The 26968-nt window shown below is 41.5% G+C and overlaps 1 long non-coding RNA gene across 2 annotated transcripts in view; it reads left to right on the top strand.

The window, feature by feature from the left end:
- LOC123835684 (uncharacterized) overlaps positions 1–26968 on the top strand; it is a 282269-nt gene that overhangs the window by 236560 nt on the left and 18741 nt on the right. For both annotated transcript variants that reach the window (XR_010406596.1, XR_010406594.1), the window contains one exon: positions 19472–19547. This is a non-coding gene — a long non-coding RNA (uncharacterized LOC123835684). The remainder of the gene's footprint in view (positions 1–19471; positions 19548–26968) is intronic.

Genomic DNA, 26968 nt, shown 5'->3' with positions numbered 1-26968 from the left:
GTATCCCACCACATCGTTTGGAGCTGAAGTGTGGTTGGTTTGGAGTGTTTCAGGGTACCTTGTGCCTGTGTCACCTCGACAAGATGGTTGGAGCTATAGTGAGAACTGACCAGGGCGGGTCATGATGTATGCTGCATTGGGGCTGCCTTGGTGGGACAGCTTGGACTGGTGTGGGCTAAGGGCCTGGGGCTCACTGAGGCAAGCCAACTATGGCTCCTGGACCCTGCTCGAGTCTGTTCTAGGAAGGTGGAGGGAGAATGTAAACCATGGCGCTCACCAGCCTCTCTGACTTGGAGAGAGGTCCAACAACCCCCTCCCCCCTCCCACTCCACCATTTGGCTGGGTTCTGGGGTTGGTTCCCATATATTCAAGTTGCTCTTTTAAGCCACAGCTTTTTTTTTCTGTGCCTCAGGGCAGACAAATCTGCTTACAGTCCCTCAATACTATCTCTCCCCACTGCAGCTTGCAGCATTGGAGGGTCAGGTTCTCTTCATTACCATATTTCCATCTCTCTTGCTGTACTCTATGTGGTCTCTTTATCTTCTGTTGTGCAGAAGCTGTTCAATCAGCCCTCAGTTCTTCTTTAGGAGGAATTGCTTTATAAATAAGTATAGATTTAGTGTGTCCATTGAGGAAGTGAGTTCAGGGTCTTCTTACATCACCATTTGAACCAAAAGAACCCTTGTTAATTCTTTACTGTCATACAGGTGCAACAGCCCCCAGTTACCTGGGCACTGTGGTTCTATGAGATGTCAGTTTCTGCTCCATTTCGTTTATTCATTTATCCCCTTTATCTGTTAAATAATTGTCATCTTTTTTCTTTCTTTTTTTTCTCTTTCTTTCTTTCTCTTTCTTTCTTTCTTTCTTTCTTTCTTTCTTTCTTTCTTTCTTTCTTTCTTTCTCTTCCTTCCTTCCTTCCTTCCTTCCTTCCTTCCTTCCTTCCTTCCTTCCTTTCCTTCCTTCCTTCCTTTCTTTTTGGGGTGGGAAGAACAAAAGAATTGCTACTTCAAACTACCTATTAGAGAAAGGCAGTTTCTATGAGGATTGGTGCTATCTTTCTCTCAAAAATTATAATAACACTATCATGAACAAAATCAGTTTGATTACTCAGGCATTAAATGTTGCTTATTCCAAGAGTATAACTTCTCAAAGGCCAGTTACATTTAAGATTATTTGAGAACAAAGACTTTGGCAAACCTGTGGTGGCAAGGAGCTGTGTTCTTTTTTGGGTATTTGCATTTTAACAGACTGAGAAATAAATCTAGCTTTTAAAGCAAAGAACTATTTACCATCTGCAGTTTGTTAATGTCTGAGGCAGGGGAAATCTGTCATTCACATACATTTGTGATGAAGTTGGCAGATTCTACTCTTATGGAAGGTTTCATCAGCAATGACTGAGATAGAAACACTCTTCTTCTGAAAACCTGCTTGATGCAATATGGTGAGCCAGCTACTCAGCTTCTGCTTGTGGCCAAAAAAAAAAAAAAAAAAAAAGTTAGCATCTTCAGAGTGGAATCTTCTTATTTTTTCTTGTGACAAAAATCTGAGTATCATTGATGAAAGAATTGGTATGCTCTGAGGTGAAATAGTGACTAATGAATATATTCACCAGATTTCCAAGTACTGATAAAGTAGCCCAAATGGGATCAGGCTACCTTACCAAATGACTTTGTGCAGCAGGGAGGGCCAGGTGTAAGGTTTACAGAGGAAAAGGAGGCAAGACAGGAAGAGAATATGAACTCAAAAAACCACTTCATAGAAATAGTACTGTGTGCACAGAGAGAGAGAGAAAGGGAAATTTTGTCTGTTGCCGTGAGTGAAAAATTCTAAATGAGGAAAAGATGTTTAAAGAGGATGTATAGAAAGGTTCAGGTGATATGCTCTAAGCAAGCCTTCTGAACTGCTTTTTTAAGGAAACTTAACATTATTTTTTGGGTTGCTTGGTTTGGACTGGTGTTTTCTAAAAACAAAAACAAAACACTAAGCACCAGCAGGATCTCGTAGGACCTAGAACTAATTTGGTATATTTTAATAGCAAGCAGGAGTGATTGTCAGTATAATGAAAAATCATCAGGATGGATACACAGTCAGAAGGGCTGTCGAGTATAAAGGGCAGCGTACCACACTGGTATGTGCCAGTCTAATGTCACCTCTGATTATCAGTGCTTTTGAGGCCTGAAAATGATTTGTAGTGATGTATGGGCATGGAGAAGCTGTATGAGCTCAAATGTCCTCCAGTGTTAGTTTCATTTGAGCCTCCTGAGAAACTGTGAGGAGGGGGAGGGCAGAAGCTAATGACCAATTTCAGGTGGCCTGAGCCCTGCCTTGTGCATTACTAGACAGTGCTACATCTGACATATATTTACTAACTCTATTTCAAATATAATGAGAAAAAGAGCAGTCTTGTTCCTTTGTTGATCATGTATTGGAATAACAGAGTACAGGGTAACAAAGGTAATATCCATTTCCTCTCCTGTTTCTTAGCATTGTTGCATTTAGGTTGGGGCCATGAGTAATTCTGACCAGTGAATGTGAGAAGTGATAGGAGTCATTTTTAGATCAACGTGGTCAAAAGCCAATGTGCTTCTTCCATCCTTCTACTGACATAGCAACTTTTGAGGCCATGCGTCCCAAATGCTATCAGATAGAGAAGGGATCCCCAGTGTGCATCACACTTGTGTGAGAGACAAACCCTCTGTGTTAAACCAGAGATTTGCACAGCATAGTATAGCTTATCCTGACTGGGTCCCCAGTGGACACTGCATAACAAACACCTGAGGTGTTTTCTTGCACTTTCTTTAATGGAAAGCAGTGAAGACATGGATGTTAGAGACAAAAATGCTGCTGATCCAAGTTATGCATTAGCAAGACATTTTCTACAGCTTCCACCTGCAATGACTTAGGGAAGTAGAGCATAAATGTAGTGTGCCAAAATTTCTGGAGCATGTTAGAAAACAAAGGAAATAGTGTATGTTGGTTGTCTTTGGCTAGGTATTACACGAAAGAGAGGAGCTCCAGGAAGAAATGGCAGACAAAAACAAGAGTAAATGGTGTGTGTTTAGAAATCCAGAGTTTTGTAGAACTGGAAAAACCAATTTTTTCTAGACCCCAACTGTGAGAGACAGGATGGAGATGATTTCGGTTTTGCTTCCACTTAGGATATAGAAAGCTTCCTGGGAACTTTGCTCCCACACTGATGAGACAGAGCTGGTGGGTAGTTTACAAAATCACAGATTTTCTTGATTCCATCAGAAACTGAGATCACAAGACAACCAGGTAAACTGCATTCCAGAAAGTGACAGCAGGACGCATGAACTGCTTTACATTTGGCAGAGCAAGGTAGGATGAGGTGGCCAGCATAAAAACAAGTAAGAAGCAATGATATAAAAATTTACTATATTATTTTTTTTTTAAGGTTTTGTTTATTTATTTGACAGAGCGAGATACACAGCGAGAGAGAGAACACAAGCAGGGGCAGTGGGAGAGGAAGAAGCAGGCTTCCTGCAGAGCAGGGAACCCGATGCGGGACTCGATCCCAGGACCCTGGGATCATGACCTGAGCTGAAGGCAGACGCTTAACGACTGAGCCACCCAGGCACCACCAAAATTTACTATATTCTTAAAGGCCTAGTATAGGCTAGCATAACAGTTTAAAAGAATCCCAGTAGCCCCAGACACAAGGGGAGTTTGCACTGACTGTGCCTCCCACCCCGCCCCACTGGAAAAGCCACTTCACTCTACAGAAAAGCAAACTGAAATAACCTAAGTTAAAAACTTCCTTGTCTGCATTTATAGAGAGTAAGAAACAATGTTAATACCACCCCACATCTTTCTAGTCACCAAACAAGTGCTATAAAAAATTCTTAGGTCACAACCTTGTTCTCACAATTAATGACTCAATTAATTCATTAACCTTTTAAGATTGGATCTTTGGCTTCAGTATATATTTTGTCTGTAATAAATAACCTACAAATATCTAATTATACCTGAACATAAGCACCTTCACCTTAGTGTTGGCTCTGAGGTTTTTTTTAATTTTAAAACCTTCAGGTTTAGCAAGGTGTTATTCAAGGTTTAGGACTTAAGCTATTTGATGACTTTAAACCCTATTATTAGGTCTAAAGAAAGCGTTAAAACTTCCCAAATGAAATGCAAAGTGGGATTATTACATTGTTGATGGAATAATGCAAAGTTTAAAATCCTTTGCTCCTTAAACCTCTCTCACATCTATTTCAACTGAGAAACCACTGAGAGCCGGAGGAATAGCAGAGCGGTGACAACACTAATTCCCTACTCCAAAATTTTTCCTTTCCATGTTTAAAAAGTATTGTTTGTTTTTACTTACAAACATATTTTTATTATAAAAACTCTGAGGGATGCCTGGATGGCTCAGTTGGTTAAGCATCTGCCTTTGGTTCAGGTTATGATCTCGGGGTCCTGGGATCGAGTCCTGCATCGGGCTCTTTGCTCAGCAGCAAGCCTGCCTCTCCCTCTGCCGCTCCACCTTCTTGTGCTTGCGTTCTCTCTCTCTCTCTCTCTGACAAATAAATAAATAAAATCTTAAAAAATAAAAAAATTTTAAAAATAAAAATTTTGAGAACAGAAAGTGAAATAAAACACATAATCCCATAAACCAGGTATAACCACTGTTAACAATTTAAGTGTTTATCCTTCCAGACTTTTCTTTCCTGTGCGTGTATATTTTCAAAATTAGTTTCATATATTATGGACTCAGTTGCACTTTCTCAAATTTCTGACCCTTTACCTAAGCCTCATCTATCATCATTTTAGGTAATGTTTCAATTACATTGTCTCCTAGGGGAATACCTTCAGCTTCCACTGCGAATCTGGTCCAGTCTTCAAACACAGACTAACCTAAAAACTCAATTATTAAACATTTAGATTTTAAAATTTATGGGTGCAATTATTAAATATTTAGATTTTTAAATGTATGCTTTAAGTTTCTTCAAAATCCAAATAAGATATATCTTTATACCAAAAACCTTTACTTTGATATCTCTAAATATTTAGTAATAGGCTAGGGATTATCACTTCAAAATATAAACTACATAAGACAACATGTATTTAGAAATCTATATTTTTAGAACTGCTTAAAAAATAGGTCACCAGAAGCTTCAGACTATTTTGAGCTGTGAGAGACCACTGTAACATATTTGAGAAAACTAAAAACAACTCTATTGGCAAAGGAATCTATACTTGATCTACTTTGAAGGTCATTGAGCATTTTTTTTTAAAGTTTTGATTTTGTTCAAACCTGAGACTCCAGGGAAAGGCAAACCATGGGGATAGGTGAAGGGTCTGCCTCCATGTTTCCTATAAAGATTAAACAGCGTCCTCTTGGTTCTTAGTTTCTTCAACATACAATGGTCATTTCTACTTGAATCACAGTAACAGTGTCCCTAGCATATGGTCAGACCCATAACTGTCAGTGGCTCCGGAGTGCTATTTGTTTGTTGCCTTTTAAAAATATCTCCAGGCAGAAGTCAGTGTCCCAAAATCCAGTGAGCAAGTGACTGATGTTGATACTGAAGGGCAGTTCTGCTTCATTTATTTATGGAAACATACAGAAAACAGATTCAACATTTACACTGTTAAGAGAGAACATCCTTTTTCAAAAGAACACCACAACATTCTTAACAAGAGAGATAGATCATCCCCCAATAAATCATATATAATTAAAGTCCTTTACATTGGTATATAATGAACTCCTGAAAGCATATTTGGAAGTTAAGAATCTGAAAGTCAAACAGTAGCCATATGGAGGGTTGTACTTCTAGAGAGCTCACATTATAAAATGTATGCTTGTGATTAAAGACATTTTTTGCATGAATATGCAATGTGTATAGATTATTTAACATTAAAAACAGTAAACATTGTATATAGATAATAAATTACAGATTTTGAAATTATTTCTTACCTCAGCTGCCAGTTATCTCAGCCTAGAGAGAAAACTTATTTAGAGCTTGAGTAAGGTAGCTGGTAGGGATTCTATTTAATGGTGTCAGATAGGTTTTCTTGAAATGATTTTCAAGAGAAAGTGCAATGCCTGGCATCATCTTCTCTAAGAAGAGGTCGACACTTCTCCCTGCATTTGGGTCACTGCTCATTCGCAATCATACTTATGCAGATAATCCAATTTCTCCATTGATACACCATCTGTAGTCCTTAGTTGGTTATTTTTCTCTGCAACTAAACTCACAGTCAACCATTTGAGGTCCATGGAATGTCTATGGAAGGTCAAGATTACTTGCCTTCAGCATACCTAACTGCATTATCACTGGTATTGTACTTTCATTTTACCACCTCCTGTTCATTTTTACAAGAAAATAAAAGCAAAATACTATTGCTATTCAGATAATTGGATAGGTACCCACAGATAATGATTGCCAATGTAGCATGTGAGGAGGCAGACAGAACCACCATAAAATGGCTTAACATCTGTTTGTCAGCTGGAGTATAAATGTTCAGCAGAATTCTGGAGATCCAACTTGTGACAGTGGGGAGACCTTGTAACAGTTGTGTCAAGGTCAAGGACTGCCTAAATCTCTTTGAAGAATAGCCACTGATGATATCTTAAATGAAAGGTAAAACATTAAGAAATTGTAGCATTACTTTATGGGGAAATCCTTAAATTTAGAAAATTAATTTTTCACAAAACTTTGTGAATTTCGCTAAAAGTATAGATTTGGACTCTGTCCAAATAGTAAGAACAACTGGAGTAAGCAAATGTGGAAGAGGAGCAAAATATAAGGCTGTGTAATAGACCAAAACTTATAAACTCAGGCAGGGCTCCCAGCAAAGGTGCTCACTGGCAGAGAGAATGGCCAGGGAAAGCCCTCTGATGCTTCAGAATTGGGTGTGGCAGAGGTGAAGGGGGGCTTGAGTTCACTCCCACTATGTTGCCCATGGCCTCCAATACTTACAAGAACACACAAATGTGTCTGTGTGTCCTAGGTGACCCTGGCCTTTGTACCAGGAATTCCGCATTCTAGCCGGTGGACAAGAATAATGTAAGTAAGCCCTCACTTTCAGAAAGAAATATAATCTCAGAAATACAAGTCTCTCTTTAAAAAGGGAATCAGCTTTAATAAAAAGGAAACTGAGAAGTAAATCACTTGGATTTAAAATGCGCTTTGTTTAGCCAGGTAAATGTTGTAAATACCTTTTCTGTGCTGATAAAACTGTGGAGAGATACAGAATATTTATAACCCAGGGAACTAATCAAAGGTCTGATTTGCTTAGAAGTTTGAGGCAAAAGTCTGAAGCAAAATTACATTTGATTTTGAGCTGTGGTACCAGACAGTCACCACTAGACCTGGGCAAGCACAGAGGAGGGGGTGGGGATGGGAGCACACACTTGAGAGTAAAAGTCTCCCACCCACGGCTGCCAACCAGGTAGGTCCCTGAGCCCACCTGGGAACCATGTGGTGTGGGCCTGGTTTTTGTTTCTCTTCATTTGCTCTCCAACCTTCTAAAATGCCTCCTGTGGGGTTGATGAGATGCCTGGAGTTGCTCCAGGACTAGGGCCTATAGGGTTATCTGGAGTCCCATTACCTGGGTCTGTTCCAAGTAAGGAGCCAGGTGAGCTGATCAATCCTGTTGGCTAGAGAGGATTTGTTTTGAGGTTGGACGACCAGACTTGGGGTGGTTTTCATTCATGTTAGATAGAGGACAAGTTCAGGACTCTGGGCTCCCAACTATCTACTGTCGACCTATGGGCTTGAGCTACCCATGTGAGCCCACCTGTCAAATCTTACCTATTTGTGTTTTGGCCACGATACTGCATCCATGCTACAGTATCTGAAGGCAGCAAGGGTGGCAGTAGGCATCGTTTACCCTGTGCTGCCTCTGTAGCTACCCCCAGGATCACCCCACAGTCTCACAGGCTCTACCCTCCATGTCTGGCTACGCACTCTGTGGCTGGCCACACCTATCTCCCCAAGGGCTTTTGAAATCATTGCTCAGCAATACCAATAGGCCTTTCTAATTGAAGTCCTCTTTTGCCTCTGATTGATATCATGACCTCAAGATCTCCCGTGTCTGTCCTAAACCTCCTAAAGGAAAGGATCAGAGATTCCACACATTGGCTAATGGAACTACTCTAGTGGCTCTGCCCATGAGCCACTGGCCTATCCCCATGTGAAGGTCAGAGTGCAGCCAACATTGAAAAGGATCATATTCTAGGAAAGCAGTAATCGTGGCCTACAGATATAGTTCAAGAGAATTTGTATAAGATGTGGTTTTCTATGTTTGCATTATCAAATTCCAAAAAATAAATTCAACGTGACCAAAGAGCAGATTATCCTTCCTTTTTCTGCATACACCAGTTAAGGCTTGCATTTGTGATCACCATCAATGAAACACAGTGAGAGTCATTGGAAGCCAGCATTCATGAGTGGCATGACAAATGATGGCACACCATGAGTTATGACATAACCAGCATTAAATAGATGGTATAGAGGAACTGCAGAGCCAAAAAAGTCACATTGTTTCAAGGATCTGAAGGCCCATGCATTAATAATAATTAATGCATTATCACTATTTCCTTGTGGTGAGAGATATGAAATTAGTCAAGAAGAGCACATTTGACAAGAAAAGAGATGAAGAATATGGTTTCTGGATCTGAATAGGGAGAGATGGTTCCTATGAACCTACTGTCATAGAGACACTATAAAGAATGATCATAAGCTCTGATGGGAAAATTTAAAAATACTTAAGTACCACTTCCCCTGCTCATTATTCTAAATTTTTGTGAATAAATCCTATACCAATATCTATACTATAATCCTATATATCCCATGGACCCATGAATTTTGTGAAACATTTTTTAATAAAAAGTTGTTTATATAGATAGGGGCCCAACAAAACATGTTTGCCTGGGGCCCCACATATCCTAGGGGCAGCAGACCTGTGCCAGAAAGTAACTATAGAGTTTCACTTGCTCCAGCCACCACCCCTCCAACCAAAATTGACACCACCTTGGTGCCACGAGGTAAGGTCTCGCCGAGCCCTGTGTGCCCCTGGGAGTTACGCCTTATCCTCTTCCATCACTTCACAACCTGATCATCACAACCTGCTCTGGAGACCACCAGGAGCAACCCTGTCATGTCCTACGTGCCTGATTACCTCATTCACTTCAAGCAGCCCATGAATCTGGGCTGTTACCATCATCCTGGCTGTCATCATCATATGGCCCCATATGTTCCTAATCTGACCCAATGTCACACCCAACCCCAACCCCCAGACATTTGCCTTCTGGTCTAGGTCTGTCATTAGCAAAATCGTCCAAATCTTCCCCTTCCTGCCCTGATCTAAGAGTCATCTCTGTTGCAGCCCTCTTCCCATTCTCTGCAAATCCACAGGTTCTACATTTGAAATCTATCAAGAATCCCCCACCTCTCATGACATTCTATTACCACCACTCAAATCTGAACCATCTTCAGAATCTGACCTTCTTACAAATAGCACCTCTCTTTCTCCCTATACCCCCCACCTTCCTTCATTTTGCTTCATAACATCAGTCCCACTTGACATGTTATTGGTTGGTTGGTGTATAACATGTTCCCCAACTAGAATACAGGCCCCCTGAGAGCAGCTACTGCATATGTTTTGGTCATTTCTGTGTCCCCAGGACCTAGAACACTGTCTGCTATACAATACGTACTCAAAAAATACTTGTTGAATAATTGACATTTAATATAAACAGAAGGAAATTTTTACAAAGTTTTATTACAGAAACTATTTTAATCTACCTAAAACATACACGTATCTGGACTGAAAGATTTTGAAAAACGTATTTTAGATCATTGTGAAAAGTAAAAAAGTCCAGTGAAGGAGATCGTGAAATATAATATGTTGTACCTGTTGTTAATCACTTCAAAAATAAAGGAATTTTCAGTGAAATCACAGAGGTTTATCATTAATTTTTAATTTTTATAATTTATATTATTAGAGAATTGGGCAGTTCTTTTCTTCACTCATTCCTTTGTTTTATACAATATAAAAAGAATTCCTGCCACTTTGGGTACTTACACAGGGAGATTGCATCTCCCTGCCATCGTTGTTTACCGCAAGCCTGAGTCAAATAAAACTGCTTTTTTACAAGTTTAGTCTAAATACAATCAGAGCCTCAGTCCTTGACAAGACTCAGCTCTGCAGTTATCCACCAACTGTGTGACATTTAGCTGGTCACCTGTCTCCCCCAAAGGGCCATTCTCTCATTTCCAACTCCTAAGCAGGTGCTACTTCCTCTGCCTGGAGTTCTCACCTCCCAGTTCTTCCTCATCCTTCACCTGCCCATCCTGACATCCCACACTCTTGTGTGTCTCAAAGATCATGGACTATCACAGGACTCATTACAGTGTGTTTTTACTTCTTCTCTTCCTATGTCATGAGACTGTACAGTGAGGCAGAGATCAGATCTGACTTAGTCATGCCTTGCCCCATGCCTAACAGATAACAGGTGAACAATGAAAATTTGTTAAAGGAAACAGAGTGATTTTCCCCATCAGTGAAAACCAAGGGTAGGACAAAGCAAGCCTATGCCAACTTGTAAATGACATGGTCTTGCTCACGGCGTCACTCCATAGTGTTGGTAGGAGGATAAAATAGCTGAAAACTACGTTAGGTCTGCTGAAGGTTACCTGTCCATTTAGGAATATTGCATTTTTAAAAGTCATAGGATTCAGTTCTTGTTTGTATAATTTGAGGTGTGGGAGGCAGAAGTTTGCAGAATGAGCAGATCAGAGGAATGAGATATGCCTTTGTCTTTCTCAAGTGTTCTTTGGAAAATCAGAATTTCTATGTCAGTGTAAGCTCTTCTAGTTCACCCTGCCTCAGGCTCTTGCAGGACTAAAGGCCTTTCCCTCTGCCCCTTTGGCCACAATGGTGGTTGGGCTGCCTGTGTGGGGAGCAGTGGACAAAGTTGCCCTGAGCTTCTCCTTAATAGACATGCCCGGCCGTGCTACCTGATTTTTCTAGCACTTACTTTTCCCTTTTAACCTGATGTCAAACATTTTGATGTGTACAGCTTTGTTTGTTTAACTGAAGACATTCTTAATAACTATTATTAGTTCTTTTGATAAAACACCACCTTTTACATTAGGGATGAGCTTAATAGGAAATTTTCCCTTTTACTTTCAGTAGTTCCTATTGCTTTTTTCCTCACCAAATAATGGCATAAGCCTCCTAAAAGAAGATCTTGAAATAGAACCCATAAGTGGGTGATATAATCATTATTTGAAGGAAATTGCTTTTCAGTTTTTAAATGTGAAGACTTGAGAGGATTTCAGCTCAGGTTTTTACTGGCTCGTCTCTGTCTGATGTCCAGTTTACAAGAGAAGTGTTATTCTCTCTCTATGAATTTCAGGAGCTTTTTTTTTTTTTTTTTTAATTCTTATGTTAATCCCCATACATTACATCATTAGTTTTAGATGAAGTGTTCCATGATTCATTCTATGTGCATGACACCCAGTGCTCCATGCAGAATGTGCCCTCCTCAATACCCACCACCAGGCTAACCCATCCTCCCACGCCCTCCCCTCTAGAACCCTCAGTTTGTTTTTCAGAGTCCATCGTCTCTCATGGTTCGTCTACCCCTCCAATTTCCCCCGCTTCATTCTACCCCTCCCACTACCTTCTTCTTTTTTTTTTTCTTAACATATATTGCATTATTTGTTTCAGAGGTACAGATCTGAGATTCAACAGTCTTGCACAATTCACAGCGCTTACCAGAGCACATACCCTCCCCAGTGTCTATCACCCAGTCACCCCATCCCTCCCACCCCAACCCCAATCCAGCAACCCTCAGTTTGTTTCCTGAGATTAAGAATTCCTCATATCAGTGAGATCATTTGATACATGTCTTTCTCTGTTTGACTTATTTCACTCAACATAATACCTTCCAGTTACATCCACGTCATTGCAAATGGCAAGATCTCATTCCTTTTGATGGCTGCATAATATTCCATTGTATATATATACCACCTCTTCTTTATCCATTCATCTGTCGATGGACATCTTGGCTCTTTCCACAGTTTGGCTATTGTGGACATTGCTGCTATAAACATCGGGGTGCACGTACCCTATCTGAACCCTACTTTTGTATCTTTGGGGTAAATACCCAGTAGTGCAATTGCTGGATCATATGGTAGCTCTATTTTCAACTTTTTGAGGAACCTCCATACTGTTTTCCAGAGTGGCTGCACCAGCTTGCATTCCCACCAACAGTGTAGGAGGGTTCCCCTTTCTCCACATCCCTGCCAACATCTGTCTTTTCCTGACTTGTTAATTTTAGCCATTCTGACTGGTGTGAGGTGGTATCTCATTGAGGTTTTGATTTGGATTTCCCTGATGCTGAGCGATATTGAGCACTTTTTCATGTGTCTGTTGGCCATTTGGATGTCTTCTTTGGAAAAATGTCTGTTCATGTCTTCTGCCCATTTCTTAATTGGATTCCTTGTTCTTTGGGTGTTGAGTTTGATGAGTTCTTTATAGATTTTGGATACTAGTCCTTTATCTGATACGTCATTTGCAAATATCTTCTCCCATTCTGTCAGTTGTCTTTTGGTTTTGTTGACTGTTTCCTTTGCTTTGCAAAACTTTTTATCTTGGTGAAGTCCCAATAGTTCATTTTTGCCCTTGCTTCCCTTGCCTTTGGCGATGTTTCTAGGAAGAAGTTGCTTCGGCTGAGGTCGAAGAGGTTGCTGCCTGTGTTCTCCTTTAGGATTTTGATGGACTACTGTCTCACATTGAGGTCTTTCAACCATTTGGAGTCTATTTTTGTGTGTGGTGTAAGGAAATGGTCCAGTTTCATTCTTCTGCATGTGGCTATCCAATTTTCCCAACACCATTTGTTGAAGAGACTGTCTTTGTTCCATTGGACATTCTTTCTTGCTTTGTCAAAGATGAGTTGACCACCATAGAGTTGAGGGTCCATTTCTGGGCTCTCTTTTCTGTTCCATTGATCTATGTGTCTGTTTTTGTGCCAGTACCATACTGTCTTGATGATGACAGCTTTGTAATAGAGCTGGAAGTCCGGAATTGTGATGCCACCAGCTTTGCTTTTCTTCTTCAACATTCCTCTGGATATGCGGGGTCTTTTCTGGTTCCATACAAATTTTAGGATTATTTGTTCCATTTCTTTAAAAAAAGTGGATGGTATTTTGATGGGGATTGCGTTGAATGTATAGATTGCTCTAGGTAGCATTGACATCTTCACAATATTTGTTCTTCCAACCCATGAGCATGGAACGTTTTTCCATTTCTTTGTGTCTTCCTCAATTTCTTTCATGAGTATTTTATAGTTTTCTGAGTACAGATCCTTTGCCTCTTTGGTAAGATTTATTCCTAGGTATCTTATGGTTTTGGGTGCAATTGTAAATGGGATGGACTCCTTAATTTCTCTTTCTTCTGTCTTGTTGTTGGTGTATAGGAATGCCACTGACTTCTGTGCATTGATTTTATATCCTGCCACTTTACTGAATTCCTGTATGAGTTCTAGCAGTTTTGGGGTGGAGTCTTTTGGGTTTTCCACATAAAGTATCATATCATCTGCGAACAGGGAGAGTTTGACTTCTTCTTTGCCAATTTGGATGCCTTTGATTTCTTTTTGTTGTCTGATTGCTGTGGCTAGGACTTCCAATACTATGTTGAGTAGCAGTGGTGATAGTAGACATCCCTGCCCCGTTCCTGACCTTAGGGGGAAAGCTCAGTTTTTCCCCATTGAGAATGATATTCGCTGTAGGTTTTTCATAGATGGCTTTTATGATATTGAGGTATGTACCCTCTATCCCTATACTTTGAAGAGTTTTGATCAAGAAACTCCCGCATCGGGCTCCCTGCTCAGCAGGAAGTCTGCTTCTCCCTCTGACCCTCCTCCCTCTCATGCTCTCTGTCTCTCATTCTCTCTCTCTCAAATAAATAAATAAAATATTAAAAAAAAGTTTTGATCAAGAAAGGATGCTGTACTTTGTCAAAAGCTTTTTCTGCATCTATTGAGAGGATCATATGATTCTTGTTCTTTCTTTTGTTAATGTATTGTATCACATTGATTGATTTGCGGATGTTGAACCAACCTTACAGCCCAGGGATAAATCCCACTTGGTCGTGGTGAATAATCCTTTTAATGTACTGTTGGATCCTATTGGCTAGTATTTTGGTGAGAATTTTTGCATCCATGTTCATCAAGGATATTGGTCTGTAATTCTCCTTTTTGATGGGGTCTTTGTCTGGTTTTGGGATCAAGGTAATGCTGGCCTCATAAAATGAGTTTGGAAGTTTTCCTTCCATTTCTATTTTTTGGAACAGTTTCAGAAGAATAGGTATTAATTCTTCTTGAAATGTTTGGTAGAATTCCCCTGGGAAGCCATCTGGCCCTGGGCTTTTGTTTGTTGGGAGATTTTTGATGACTACTTCAATTTCCTTAGTGGTTATAGGTCTGTTCAGGTTTTCTATTTCTTCCTGGTTCAGTTTTGGTAGTGGATACATCTCTAGGAATGCATCCATCTCTTCCAGGTTATCTAATTTGCTGGCATAGAGTTGCTCATAATATGTTCTTATAATTGTTTGTATTTCTTTGGTGTTGGCTGTGATCTCTCCTCTTTCATTCATGATTTTGTTGATTTGGGTCATTTCTCTTTTCTTTTTGATAAGTCTGGCCAGGGGTTTATCAATCTTGTTAATTCTTTCAAAGAACCAGCTCCTAGTTTCGTTGATCTGTTCTACTGTTCTTTTAGCTTCTATGTCATTGATTTCTGCTCTGATCTTTATTATTTCTCTTCTCCTGCTGGGTTTAGGCTTTATTTGCTGTTCTTTCTCCAGCTCCTTTAGGTGGAGGGTTAGGTTGTGTACTTGAGACCTTTCTTGCTTCTTGAGAAAGGCTTGTATTGCTCTATACTTTCCTCTTAGGACTGCCTTTGCTGCATCCCAAAGATTTTGAATAGTTGTGTTTTCATTTTCATTGGTTTCCATGTATTTTTTTAATTCTTCTTTAATTTCCTGGTTGACCCATTCATTCTTCAGTAGGATGCTCTTTAGCCTCCATGTATTTGAGTTCTTTCCAACTTTCCTCTTGTGATTGAGTTCTAGTTTCAAAGCATTGTGGTCTGAAAATAGGCAGGGAATGATCCCAATCTTTTGGTACTGGTTGAGACCTGATTTATGACCTAGGATGTGATCTATTCTGGAGAATGTTCCATGGGCACTAGAGAAGAATGTGTATTCCATTGCTTTGGGATGGAATGTTCTGAATATGTCTTTGTCTGGTTTTGGAGTCCATTGGGTGAAGTCCATTTGGTCCAGTGTGTCATTTAAAGTCTTTATTTCCTTGTTGATCTTTTGCTTAGACGATCTGTCCATTTCAGTGAGGGGGGTGTTAAAGTCCCCCACTATTATTGTATTGTTTTCTATGTGTTTCTTTGCTTTTGTTATTAATTGCCTTATATAATTGGCTGCTCCCATGTTAGGGGCATAGATATTTACAATTGTTAGATCTTCTTGTTGGATAGATCCTTTAAGTAGGATATAGTGTCCTTCCTCATCTCTTATTACAGTCTTTGGTTTAAAATCTGATTTGTCTGATATAAAGATTGCCACCCCAGCTTTCTTTTGGTGTCCGTTAGCATGGTAAATGGTTTTCCACCCCCTCACTTTCAATCTGGGGTTGTCTTTGGTTCTAAAATGAGTCTCTTGCAGACAGCATATCGATGGGTCTTGTCTTTTAATCCAGTCTGATAGCCTGTGTCTTTTGATTGGGGCATTTAGCCCATTTACATTCAGGGTAACTATTGAAAGATAGGAATTTAGTGCCATTGTATTGCCTGTAAGGTGACTGTTACCGTATATTGTCTGTGTTCCTTTCTGGTCTATGTTGCTTTTAGGCTCTCTCTTTGCTTAGAGGACCCCTTTCAAGATTTCCTGTAGGGCTGGTTTTGTGTTTGCAAATTCCTTTAGTTTTTGTTTGTCCAGGAAGCTTTTTATCTCTCCTTCAATTTTCAATGACAGCCTAGCTGGATAGAGTATTCTTGGCTGCATATTTTTTCTCATTTAGTGCTCTGAATATATCCTGCCAGTCCTTTCTGGCCTGCCAGGTCTCTGTGGATAGGTCTGTTGCCAATCTAATGTTTCTACCCTTGTAGGTTACATATCTCTTCTCCTGAGCTGCTTTCAGGATTTTCTCTTTGTCTATGAGACTCATAAGTTTTACTATTAGGTGTCAGGGTGTTGACCTATTTTTATTGATTTTGAGGGGGGTTCTCTGTGCCTCCTGGATTTTGATGCCTGCTTCCTTCCCCAAATTAGGGAAGTTCTCTGCTATAATTTGCTCCATTATACCTTCTGCCCCTCTCTCTCTTTCTTCTTCTTCTGGGATCCCAATTATTCCAATGTTGTTTCGTCTTATGGTATCACTTATCTCTCGAATTCTGCCCTCGTGATCCAGTAGTTGTTTATCTCTCTTTTTCTCAGCTTCTTTATTTTCCATCATTTGGTCTTCTATATTACTGATTCTCTCTTCTGCCACATTTATTCTAGCAGTTAGTGCCCCCATTTTTTATTGCACCTCATTAATAGCCTTTTTGATTTCTACTTGGTTGGATTTTAGTTCTTTTACTTCTCCAGAAAGGGTTTCTCTAATAACTTCCATATTTTTATCAAGCCCAGCTAGTATCTTTAAAGTGATGATTCTGAACTCTAGATCTGACATCGTACTAATGTCCGTATTGAGTAGGTCCCTGGCAGTCGGTACTACCTCTTGTTCTTTTTGTTGAGGTGATTTTTTCCATCTTGTCATTTTGTGCAGAGGAGAATAGATTAATGAGAGAACAAAATGCTAGCAGAGTAACAATGTTCCCAGAAAATATACTCTAAACAAATCAGAAAAGACCTGAAGCAGTGGGAAAAGAAAGCGATAGAGAGAAAAACAAAAAAGAAAAAAAAGATAAAGATAAAGATAAAGATAAAGATAAAAACAAAAACAAACAAAACAAAACAACAACAACAAAAAAAACCCAGAATGTGATCAAATATGATCAGGCTGGTATATAGATCAGTGCCACACACTAGATTTGGGGTGTATTTTGGTCTTTTAGAAGAAAGTGCCTCCCAAAATTTTAAGGAAAGAAAAACATATATGTACAAAAATAAGGGTTGATATGATGAAGGGATGGAATATGACTGTAAAGATGGAAATTATAAAAAATTTTATAAAAGGAATTGATAAGAAGTTGTTTGAAAAAAGAAAGAAGAGGATTTAAAAAAAGAAAAAAGAAAAAAAAAGGGAGAGAATGTGATCAGGCAGGGGAATAGAAAACACCATATACTAGAGATTTAGGGTATATTTTGATCTGTTAGAAGAAACTCTCTCAAAATTTTAAAGAGAGAACAACTTATATATATATGCCAAAAATACGGGTAACTACTATGAAGGGATAGAATATGATTCTAAAAATGAAAAATAAAAATGTTTTTTTTTAAAAAAGGGATTGATAAGATGTTGGTTGAAAAAGGGAAAAAGAAAAATTCAAAGAAAAAAGAAAAAAAGACAGTTAAAAAAATTAACTTTGAAAGACTAAAGAATCATGGTAAAAAAGCCGTGAATTCTATGTGCAGTAGTCCCCTAGCGCTGGAGCTCTGCCGTTCTCATTGATCGGTAAACTTGGTCTTGGCTGGCTGTTCTCGCTGATCTTCTGGGGAGGGGCCTGTTGCCGTGGTTCCCAAATGTCTCTGCCGGAGGCGGAATTGCCCCGCCCTTGCCCCCTCCCGGCTAAGTAATCTGCTCGGGTTTGCTCTCCGGGGCTTTTGTTCCCTGCGAGCTTTCCGTACAGCTTTGGAGGCGGAGAGTGAAAATGGCGGCCTCCCAATCTCCGCCCCGGAGGAGCCGAGAACTCGGGGCCCTGCTCCTCAGTGAGCCCCCAGAGAAAAGCCATCAGTCACTCCCGTCTCCCCGGTCTCCGGCCGCACTCCATGCTCACCCGGCCTGTGACCGCGCGTTTCTATCTCTGGCACCCAACCCCCTGTGGAGTCTCCAAACCCAGCAGATCCCTGCGGTGCACTCCCGCGCGGCTCCTCCCCGGGGAGGAAGGTGAGTCTCCCCGGATCTGCCGCTTGTGGGGTCCCTGCTGGAGGAGCAGGGGCCCGACTGTGCCGCGGATCCCGGTTTATGGCGACCTCGAGCTGAGAGCCCGCGCCTGGGCTCCGCCTCTGCAGCCGGCTTCCCTGCTCCGTTACCTGGGAGCTCCGCCGCCCTCAGGCACCCCCGGTCTTTCTGTGACCCCGAGGGTCCTGAGACCACACTGTCCCGGAGGGTTCCACCCCCCGCTTAGCCACCAGAGTGATGTCCCTCAGCGGAGCAGACTTTTAAAAGTTCCCATTTTGTGCTCCGCGGCTCTATCACTTGCCAGAAGTGGCCGACGGAGGGCCCCCCCCCCCCACCGTCTATCCTCCCAAACATCGCCTCGGATTCAGTTCTCCACACGTCCTACCTTCCAGAAAGTGGTTGCTTTTCTGATGAGAGAGTTGTTGCTCTTCTTTTCTTCGATCTCCTGTTGGGTTTGTAGGTGTTCAGAATGGTTTGATCCCTATCCAGCTGAATTCCTGAGAGGACACGCAATCCAGGTCTCCTACTCCTCTGCCATCTTGCTCCACCCCATTTCAGGAGCTTTTGAAGGACACATGATATCAAAACAATTGGGAGTTCTTAGTGACTTTGTTCAGCTCACCCTCCAAAATTTGGAGAAGCATCCATCAAGCTGCATGCATGGGGCTCACCTGCTTAAGATCAGGGCATTCACCATGTAAAGGTCTATAGGCTTTTCATTCTCATTTAGGGGCAAGAAAAAGTATAGCCTTGAACCTGGAAAAGGCCCTGACTCCAAGCACAACAGTAACCACTCAGATATAGGACTCTCAGTGGAAATGGAGAGGGTCTGGTTGGGGCCGACCCCAAAGCCCACTGTGTACCAGTTTCCTAGGCCCCACACAGCATCACTTTGGATGCTGGTAGATGCTTATCTGACTGAACTTCTTGATGAGGCACAGATGATTTTGAAAACAAGGCCTACTTCTTAGATGCCCAAGGAATAGCAGTCGATTTCCTTTTCTCCCCCATAAGCCTTAGGGCATTGACTGGACGCTACTGGGCGGGAGGGGGGGGGCGGAATGTTGTGTCCTAGGATAATGTAAATATTCTGGAAAAGCACAGGACCAAGGATTACCTAGAATGATAATAGCAGGCACTTATATATCATACCTGGAAACTATTTGAAGTATTTTTTGTTATAGTAACTACAGCTGTATGGGGTAGATATTTTACAGATGAGAAAAGCAAGTTTAAGGAGGTTAAGGAACCTGCCTAAGGGCATTTGGCTTTTGCATGGCTGGGCCAGGATTTGAAGCCAGGCAATCATTTCCCAAGTCAGACTTTTAACCGTGACTTTCTACTCTGCCTTTCCAGCTCTCACCCTACCAGACCTGCTTACATTTACCTGAAAACCTTACTGTAGCAATCCAATGCCAACCAATCCATCAAGGTATGTAATGGAAAGGTGGGATGCACGTTTCTTTTCTAATCAGAGTGGAAAAACAAAAACAAAAACCTCCAGGGCCCCAACATTTGCCAAAGCAGCTCTCTACCCTCACACCTGGGATACTCTCCCAGATTCAGGAAACAAGTTTTTGTCTCCAGCAGATTCTCTGAAAAAAAAAAAAAATGCACACATCCCACAGAATAGAGAAGAAAGAGTGACAAAGTAAGCTTTGGATTTTTTTTTTTAAAGATTTTATTTATTTATTTATTTATTTGAGAGAGAGAATGAGATAGAGAGAGCATGAGGGAGGGAGGGTCAGAGGGAGAAGCAGGCTCCCCGCCGAGCAGGGAGCCCGATGCGGGACTCGATCCCGGGACTCCAGGATCATGACCTGAGCCGAAGGCAGTCGCTTAACCAACTGAGCCACCCAGGCGCCCAAGCTTTGGATTAATGCTAGGTCAGAGCACATGGTTCGGTTCCTGGGTGGAATGAAGCATGTAGCTGTCCTAAGGTCTCCAGAGGATATCTGTAGGGCTCCCAACTGTTTGACGAGGCATGAGGACTTCTCTCTCCTCCTTCTCATTCAGAGACCACAGAAACTTAAATGGAACCACAAGCAGAATAAGAACATGGTGAATGCTCTTCAGATCCGTTGAGGGGAAAAAGCAAGGAAGGTGGTCAGGAAGGTCCTGGGTCTATGCTAGTGTCAGGAAAGTAGAGTGACCCGCAGAGGGGTCCTGGGTGGCCTGGAAGGGAGTAAGTCACCAGCCTCTGGGGAAGGAGAATTCAGGAAGAGAACTGAGAAGGCTGAGTGAGGATAACTCCCCCTTGTTTGAGGACCCTGCTTTGAGGAGAGTATAAGCTATTTATGGGCAAGGAGAACATTGAAGTACTATGTGGTAATTATACACCTATTTTTTTTAAAGATTTATTTATTTATTTATTTATTTATTTATTTATTCATGAGAGACAGAGAGAGAGAGGCAGAGGGAGAAGCAGGCTCCCAAGGAGCAGGGAGCCCGATGTGGGACTCGATCCCAGGACCCTGGGACCATGACCTGAGCTGAAGGCAGACGCTTAACCATCTGAGCCACCCAGGTGCCCTATACACCTATTTTTTTAAGGATGCTACTGATTTGCCAGTCCCCAGAAACCTCCAAAATGGTCTCCAAATTCCAATTTCAGCATTTCATGACATCTCTCAAACTCCTTCACACATCTGGAAGCAGTATAAAACTCTTTGCAGACAATGTAGCCTGATGGTTGGCTTAGAAAATATGATTCTCATAACTGTTTGTAGATGCCATTAACTCATTTATCCAATACACATATGTTAAGTGCCCACATGTGCCAGGATAATGTTGTCACTGAAGATACAAGGAGAACAGAGACCAGAGCTCACAGTTGAGTAGCTACAGATATGTCTGTCGCATCTAACTCGGGTTCTAAGACACAAATGACTTTCTTCCAAAGTTGAAACAGCCATCTGAAATGGCAAAGTCCACCCTTCCCACTGCTGTAACTGTTGGAACACATCATTCTGGTGAAGTCCTTTGAGCATCTTTTCCCCTAAACTATCAAATCTGGATTTGGGTACCAAGACTCAGGAGCAGAGCTCCATAGAGGTACTTCCTACTTCGACCATTAGGTCCTATGATTAGAGTTTCTCCGGAGTCCCTGGAAATCTCTAAAAAGGAAGTAAGCCTAGAGAGGAGAGATGTCCAATTGCTCATTGATGGTGGTGGATTTGCTTAGGGAGGAACACAGAGGAAGACACCAGAAGCATCCTAAGTAAACAGATCACTTTCTGTGGGGAAATTGGCATATAGAGGAAGGTAAGTGACTGCACCTCATTTGTGGCAAAGTTAGGACAAGACACCAGTCTCTGATGCTCTCTCTGCTGCACTTTGCTGCTTCCAAAACAAAATCTTCTCTCCACACACTCATTTGCATTATTATTGCTCTCCCATCTTGCCCTCTGTGTGATGATCACTGCCCTCAGAATACCCACTTCCCATCAAGGATGGGGCCCTGCAAGCCTTTGCCCTCTATTATTGTAGATAAAGGAGAACCTTTACTAAATAGAACTCACTTGTTTGTTGACTCAGTTTCCCCATCAGCATAAATAGTAGGTCCTGGTCTCCCTCTTTGAAGATACTTTTCCTCCAGTATATTTGGGGGGAGGGGATATCTCACAGCAGCTGCCTCATTAATCTGAAACCATAGTTGTGCCTCCAACATTCAGTCCCTCCCTGTCTCTAGCTTCTGTTCCTCCACAGACCTCATTCACTTTCCTGCCTGTCCTCTTAGACCTGTCAAGTGTTGTGATCATCAAGACCCCAACAGCTAACCCCAAGCTTTAATGAGTAACAAGACATTAACATGCATTTGGAAATAATAGAAATTACAACTCTGAGAGAGCTAAAACTGGTACTAGAAATGAGGAATCAAAGTTCACAGGTCAAACCTCTCCCTGTATAAGCTCTGCTGGCCAGCACCCATCCTAGTCTGCTTTACCAGTCCTAGACTCTGGGCATTTCCTTCCATCAGACAGATGGTTCTTCTTTCCATGGGGCACTTGACTGGTGATCTCTGCTTCAGTGTTCCCCAAGTACTCTCCCATTTTCTGTCCCCTTCTGGCATGTCTCAACATGATTAACAGTTGAAATGTCTTCACCACTCAAGAAAGGTTGGTCTTGCCTCTGGGCCCCTAACCAGAAAATGAGCTGAAAGGCAATAAATTAAACATCAGTCATTTTCCAAAGTCTGGGTTAATTAGTCTAGAATATTGCAAAGTGTTTGGCTTCAAACAAATGAGCCAGATGGGCTTTGAGCTGCCCAGTCTGGCCCTCTTGGTGATCCCTCCATCCACCTAAGTGAGGGTGAGTTTCCATTGCCTCCACCTGCACCCACACCCAGATTTCAGCCTTCATTCCCATAAGAACAACCACATATTTTCCAAGAGCAGGGAACAACTTTCAGAGACTCTGAAGACTAAATCTTCTTTAAAAATGAAATATTTCCTTATAGAAAACAATTTGCAGAGCTGCAATTCTACCCATGATGAAAACAGCTTGTTATAACACAGGAACCTCTTGGAAGGGCAGGGTCTAAGTTTCAGCATTCTAGAGTACTTGATTTCCCCTTTAATGACCAAATATCCCCTGTAATGTCTCCCAGAACAAAGGAATATTTGCCTTAGAGTTCTGTTTGTCCTCCTGTTTTATAATATATCAAATAAGGAAAGCTTTGAAAGTACAGGTCCTTTTTTTCTCCCAAGATTTCAAAGATCCCAAAACAAGTTCTTTGTTAGGGATCAAGATCAAAGAGCTATGTCCTTCCTTTGCCCTCAGGAGCCTCTGCAAGAAGGATGTTTTTCCCAAGCATATGGCCTAAGGTGGAGAGCCTGCGTCATATTCTAACAGCAGGGTTACAGAGATTAGCAGTGGGAGAGGCATGGGGAGCTCTAGGCAAGGTCTCTAATGTAGACATTCTGGCAGCAGGTGCCATGACCATGAAGCAGGGGCCCCATGGCAATCTCATCAAGGGCTCTGGAAAGCTATCACCTGCAAATCAAATCCACCCCTTTTCCCATTATTTCCTGTAGATACTAGCTTCAGAGCAGGAGGGGGAGGGACATGTCAGTGTATCTGTGCCCATGTTATCACTCTTGGGCTACAAACTCATGTACAGCAGGAACCACATTCCTATAACACCCTTTCAATGCCAAGCATTTCACATGCAGTCCTAGGATTAAACTAGAAGGGACCTTGGAGTTTCTCAAATTCAACTTTTTTCATTCAGATAAAAAAACTGAGATCCAAAAGTAAACTTACATTGCTAAGGCTGCATAGCTTTTTTATCCCAGAGTTGAGACATAACCACAACCTCCTGCCTTCTTGTCGGGTGTTCTTCCCATATAACAAGGGTTTTTTTGAACAGGTAAAATGCATTTGCTTTAGAGAAAGGAAAATAAATACACAGTTAACCAACTTTTAAAGCTCCCATCTCTCACCCAATTTGTGGTCTCTGGGACATATCTATACCCTCTAGGTTTTCTCCATGAATACTGAAACCTGACAGTGATTACCAAATCTGACTATGCCTAAACATCTCTGGAGAACTTCTTCTTAATGTAGAGTCCAAGGCTGACCTCCTTGAGATTCTGATTCTGTAACTCTGGGGAAAAGAATGGGACTCTGTGTCTAAAATCTTCTCCAGGGAATTCTGTGATTGAGCTTGTTTTGAGTCATTGCTTTGGACCATATGAAGTCTATACTGTATTGTATGTTCAGCTTTATAGCATTATCCTATTCCATAAACATTAAGAATTGTGCATAAATATAAGCATGTCAGCCTAAACTTATGCTAATAAGCAGATGTTTTGAATGTAAACTATGTAAAAAATGAAATAAAATAACCTGTGTATTAAAAAAAAACAAAAAACAAGGTTTTTTGATAATGGCAATATGAATAAAAATCAGGGGGTAAATCCTACAAATATTACCATTCAGAAAGATATTCCTAAGTGACCCCTATGTTGCAGGCCCTGTTTTTGGTGCTGGGAACACAAAGACCAATGAAACATAGTTCTTCTCTTAAAAAGCTCATGGTCTAGCCTTTGAGAAAGAAGATAATGACTCAGTAATGAAACAGCTGTGACAAGTACGTTAGGGGCGCCAAGGAGAGGTACCTTCCTTTGAAAACTATATACCCATTCTGATTTTTACTATGTCCAGGTAATTTAAGTCTTCCTGGAATACTTAAGGAATAATTCAGTTTTAGGGGAGTTTAAAAATCACCTGCTTGTTCAGGTAATGTGGATGTGCATGTGCTGGGAGTTGGGGGATGGATCCTCTGCTGTGACCTCTTGGAGGGTTGGGTTAGCATTTGTTCCAGCAGCCTCAGAGAGGACTAACTGTACCCACCCCCAGTGACCCACACCCAGGCACTGTGCCAGCCTCAGGATGCACCTATTAATCTTGCCTCTGCAAAGGACCTGTTCCTACAGCTCCGAGTGGGACAGTTTCCTAATAACAGGAGCCAGCTGATGCTTAGCAGGATGACATTGCATTTTCAAGGCCCAATCTTGGCACCAGGATGCAGGCAGGTAAGAATAGCCTGAGTACCTCTCTTGAGGATGTGTCACAGGGCTTGCTCAATCATGGCTTCCCAGGAAGTACATTCTTGAGCTGAGGCCAACAAAGGAGGAGGGGAACCCCAGAGAGCAGCACCAGCCCAACCTCAAGCCTGATGTACCCTGCAGAGGGAATTCCACCCCACACACCTGGTCAGCCAAGTTCAAAGCCATTCAGCACCCCCAAAGAGCTCTTGTTCCCTGAAACCAACTCCCTAAAGAGAGTCCCTAGGTGCCTAAGTGTGTGCCACCCACCGAGATGGACACTGAGAGTGGGGGCCAAGTGGGGGAAAGAGATACAGGAAGCATGGCAAAGAGGGTTTTAGAACACCAGGTCTGGGGCCAAATTGCCTGGGTTATCCTGTAGCCCTATATAGGTAGGTCAGTATCTGGGGTCTAGTCATCTCATCTGTAAAATGGGGAGAATAAAGGTAGCTACCTTGTGATATTGTTGTGAATATTAAATGGAAAAATACATGTAAAGTGCTTGGTCCATAATAAGTATTTAATAATGCTAGCTATTATAAAAGCGTAAGACACAGTCCTTGTTCCCAATGGGATTAATCTAATGCAAGAAGGGAGAAAATCACACATGAAACAACAACAGTGAAGACAAGAAACAATATGTAATCCAGTTCCAAGTTGCATGGTGCAGAGTCCGAGATCAGAGAGAATTAGCACAGAATCCATTGAAGATTGTCTCTGGATGAAGCCCACCTGTAGAAAGGGAGATCATTGAGGAGTATTATGGCAGAATATGAACTGGAGAGGCAGACTACCTGGGCTCTGAATTCTGACTCCACCAGTTACCAGCTGTAGGATCTTGAGAAAGATGTTGTGATGATTAATTTTATGTGTCAATTTGACTGGACCACAGAGTGCCCAAATATTTGGTCAAAGAATATCCTGGGTATTTCTGTGAAAGTGTTTTTGGATAAGATTAACATTTAAACCAGAATGAGTAAAGCAGATTGTCCTCCCTAATGTGGGTGGGCCTCACCCAATCAGTTGAAGGTTTGACCAGAACAGAATGGTTGCCTCTCCTCTGAAGAAGAGAGCCTTCTTCACACCTGACTGCCAAAGAACTGGAATATCAGCTCTTTTCCTGCTTTTGGACTCAACTGAAACACTGGCTCTTACTGGGTCTCGAGCCTGCCAGTTTTAGGACTATAACCACACCATCAGCTCTCTTGGTCCTCAGACCTTCAGACTTAGACTAGAACAAAACTGTTGTTTTACTTAACCCCTAATACTTAACATCTATTGAGCGCTCTAATGTGTTAGGCACCATGTCAATGCTCAAATGCAAGAATGCATTGAATCTTTATACCAACTCTATGAGTAGGTACTATCAATCCTCATTTTACAGATGAGAAAATTGAGACTTAGAAAAATTAGTACCTTATTAGTTAGGGTCCTCCAGAGAAATAAAACCAAAAGGAGTTAGAGAGGGAGGAAGAGAGGGAATCAAGATTTATTATTTATTTTAAAGAATTTACTATATGATCATAGAGGCTAAGAAGTCCCAAAACCTGTAGCTGTACAGATTCTCCCTCAGACCCTCCAGAGGGAACCAGTCCTGCTGGCACCTTGATTTCATAATTTCAATCTTCAGAGCTGTGAGAAAATAAATGTCTGCCATTTTGAGACATCAAGTCTGTGGTAATTTGTTATGGCAGCCCTAGGAAACTAATACAATATCCTAATAAATCTTTAGTCTAGAGGGAGAGTAGAATAGAGCAAGGCTAAAGTTGTAATTGGTAAAGAAGGAGTGGTCACTCCCATTAGCCAGGAGAATGGAACGCTTGGTGTATTGTGACTTGAACAGTGTTCAGATTGTGTTTGTGTCTGTGTCTGTGTTCACATGTGATTACAAAGTAGACTTGTTTCTGTTTCGATCTACCATGATCACAGGGTGGCCTTGTCTAGTGTTGATGTTGTGTGAAATTTGTTTGTCCTCAACAGGAGAACAGCAGGGCCCAGTTGTGAGTGCCCGGCCAGCTCCAGGATGTCAGGGACTGCTTTTCTCTTTTTCAGGAGCTTCTAAAAGGAATCAATAATTTTTAAAAGCCTCCATTTTACTCAAATTGCCTTTGAGGGGGCTATGAGAAAGTGGCCAGTCTTCCATTTTAGCCTTTCCTTGCTGCTTATTGAGGAGTTGCTATTACCTGTCAGATCAGAAAATTTATGTTTCCTTCATTCCAAGAAATACATCAGGATTTGGTTCAGAGCACAGAGGCAACACATTTATCCTGTGACAAGTGAATTAAAATATGAGCAGTTCCAA

This window comes from Mirounga angustirostris, unplaced genomic scaffold (genome assembly GCF_029215605.1).
Source record: "Mirounga angustirostris isolate CCGP_5_RB_7025 unplaced genomic scaffold, mMirAng1.0.hap1 SCAF_12, whole genome shotgun sequence".
In the NCBI taxonomy this organism is placed as follows: domain Eukaryota; kingdom Metazoa; phylum Chordata; class Mammalia; order Carnivora; family Phocidae; genus Mirounga; species Mirounga angustirostris.
The sequence above is the reverse complement of the archived record's forward strand: the minus strand, read 5'-3'. Positions and strand labels throughout refer to the sequence as shown.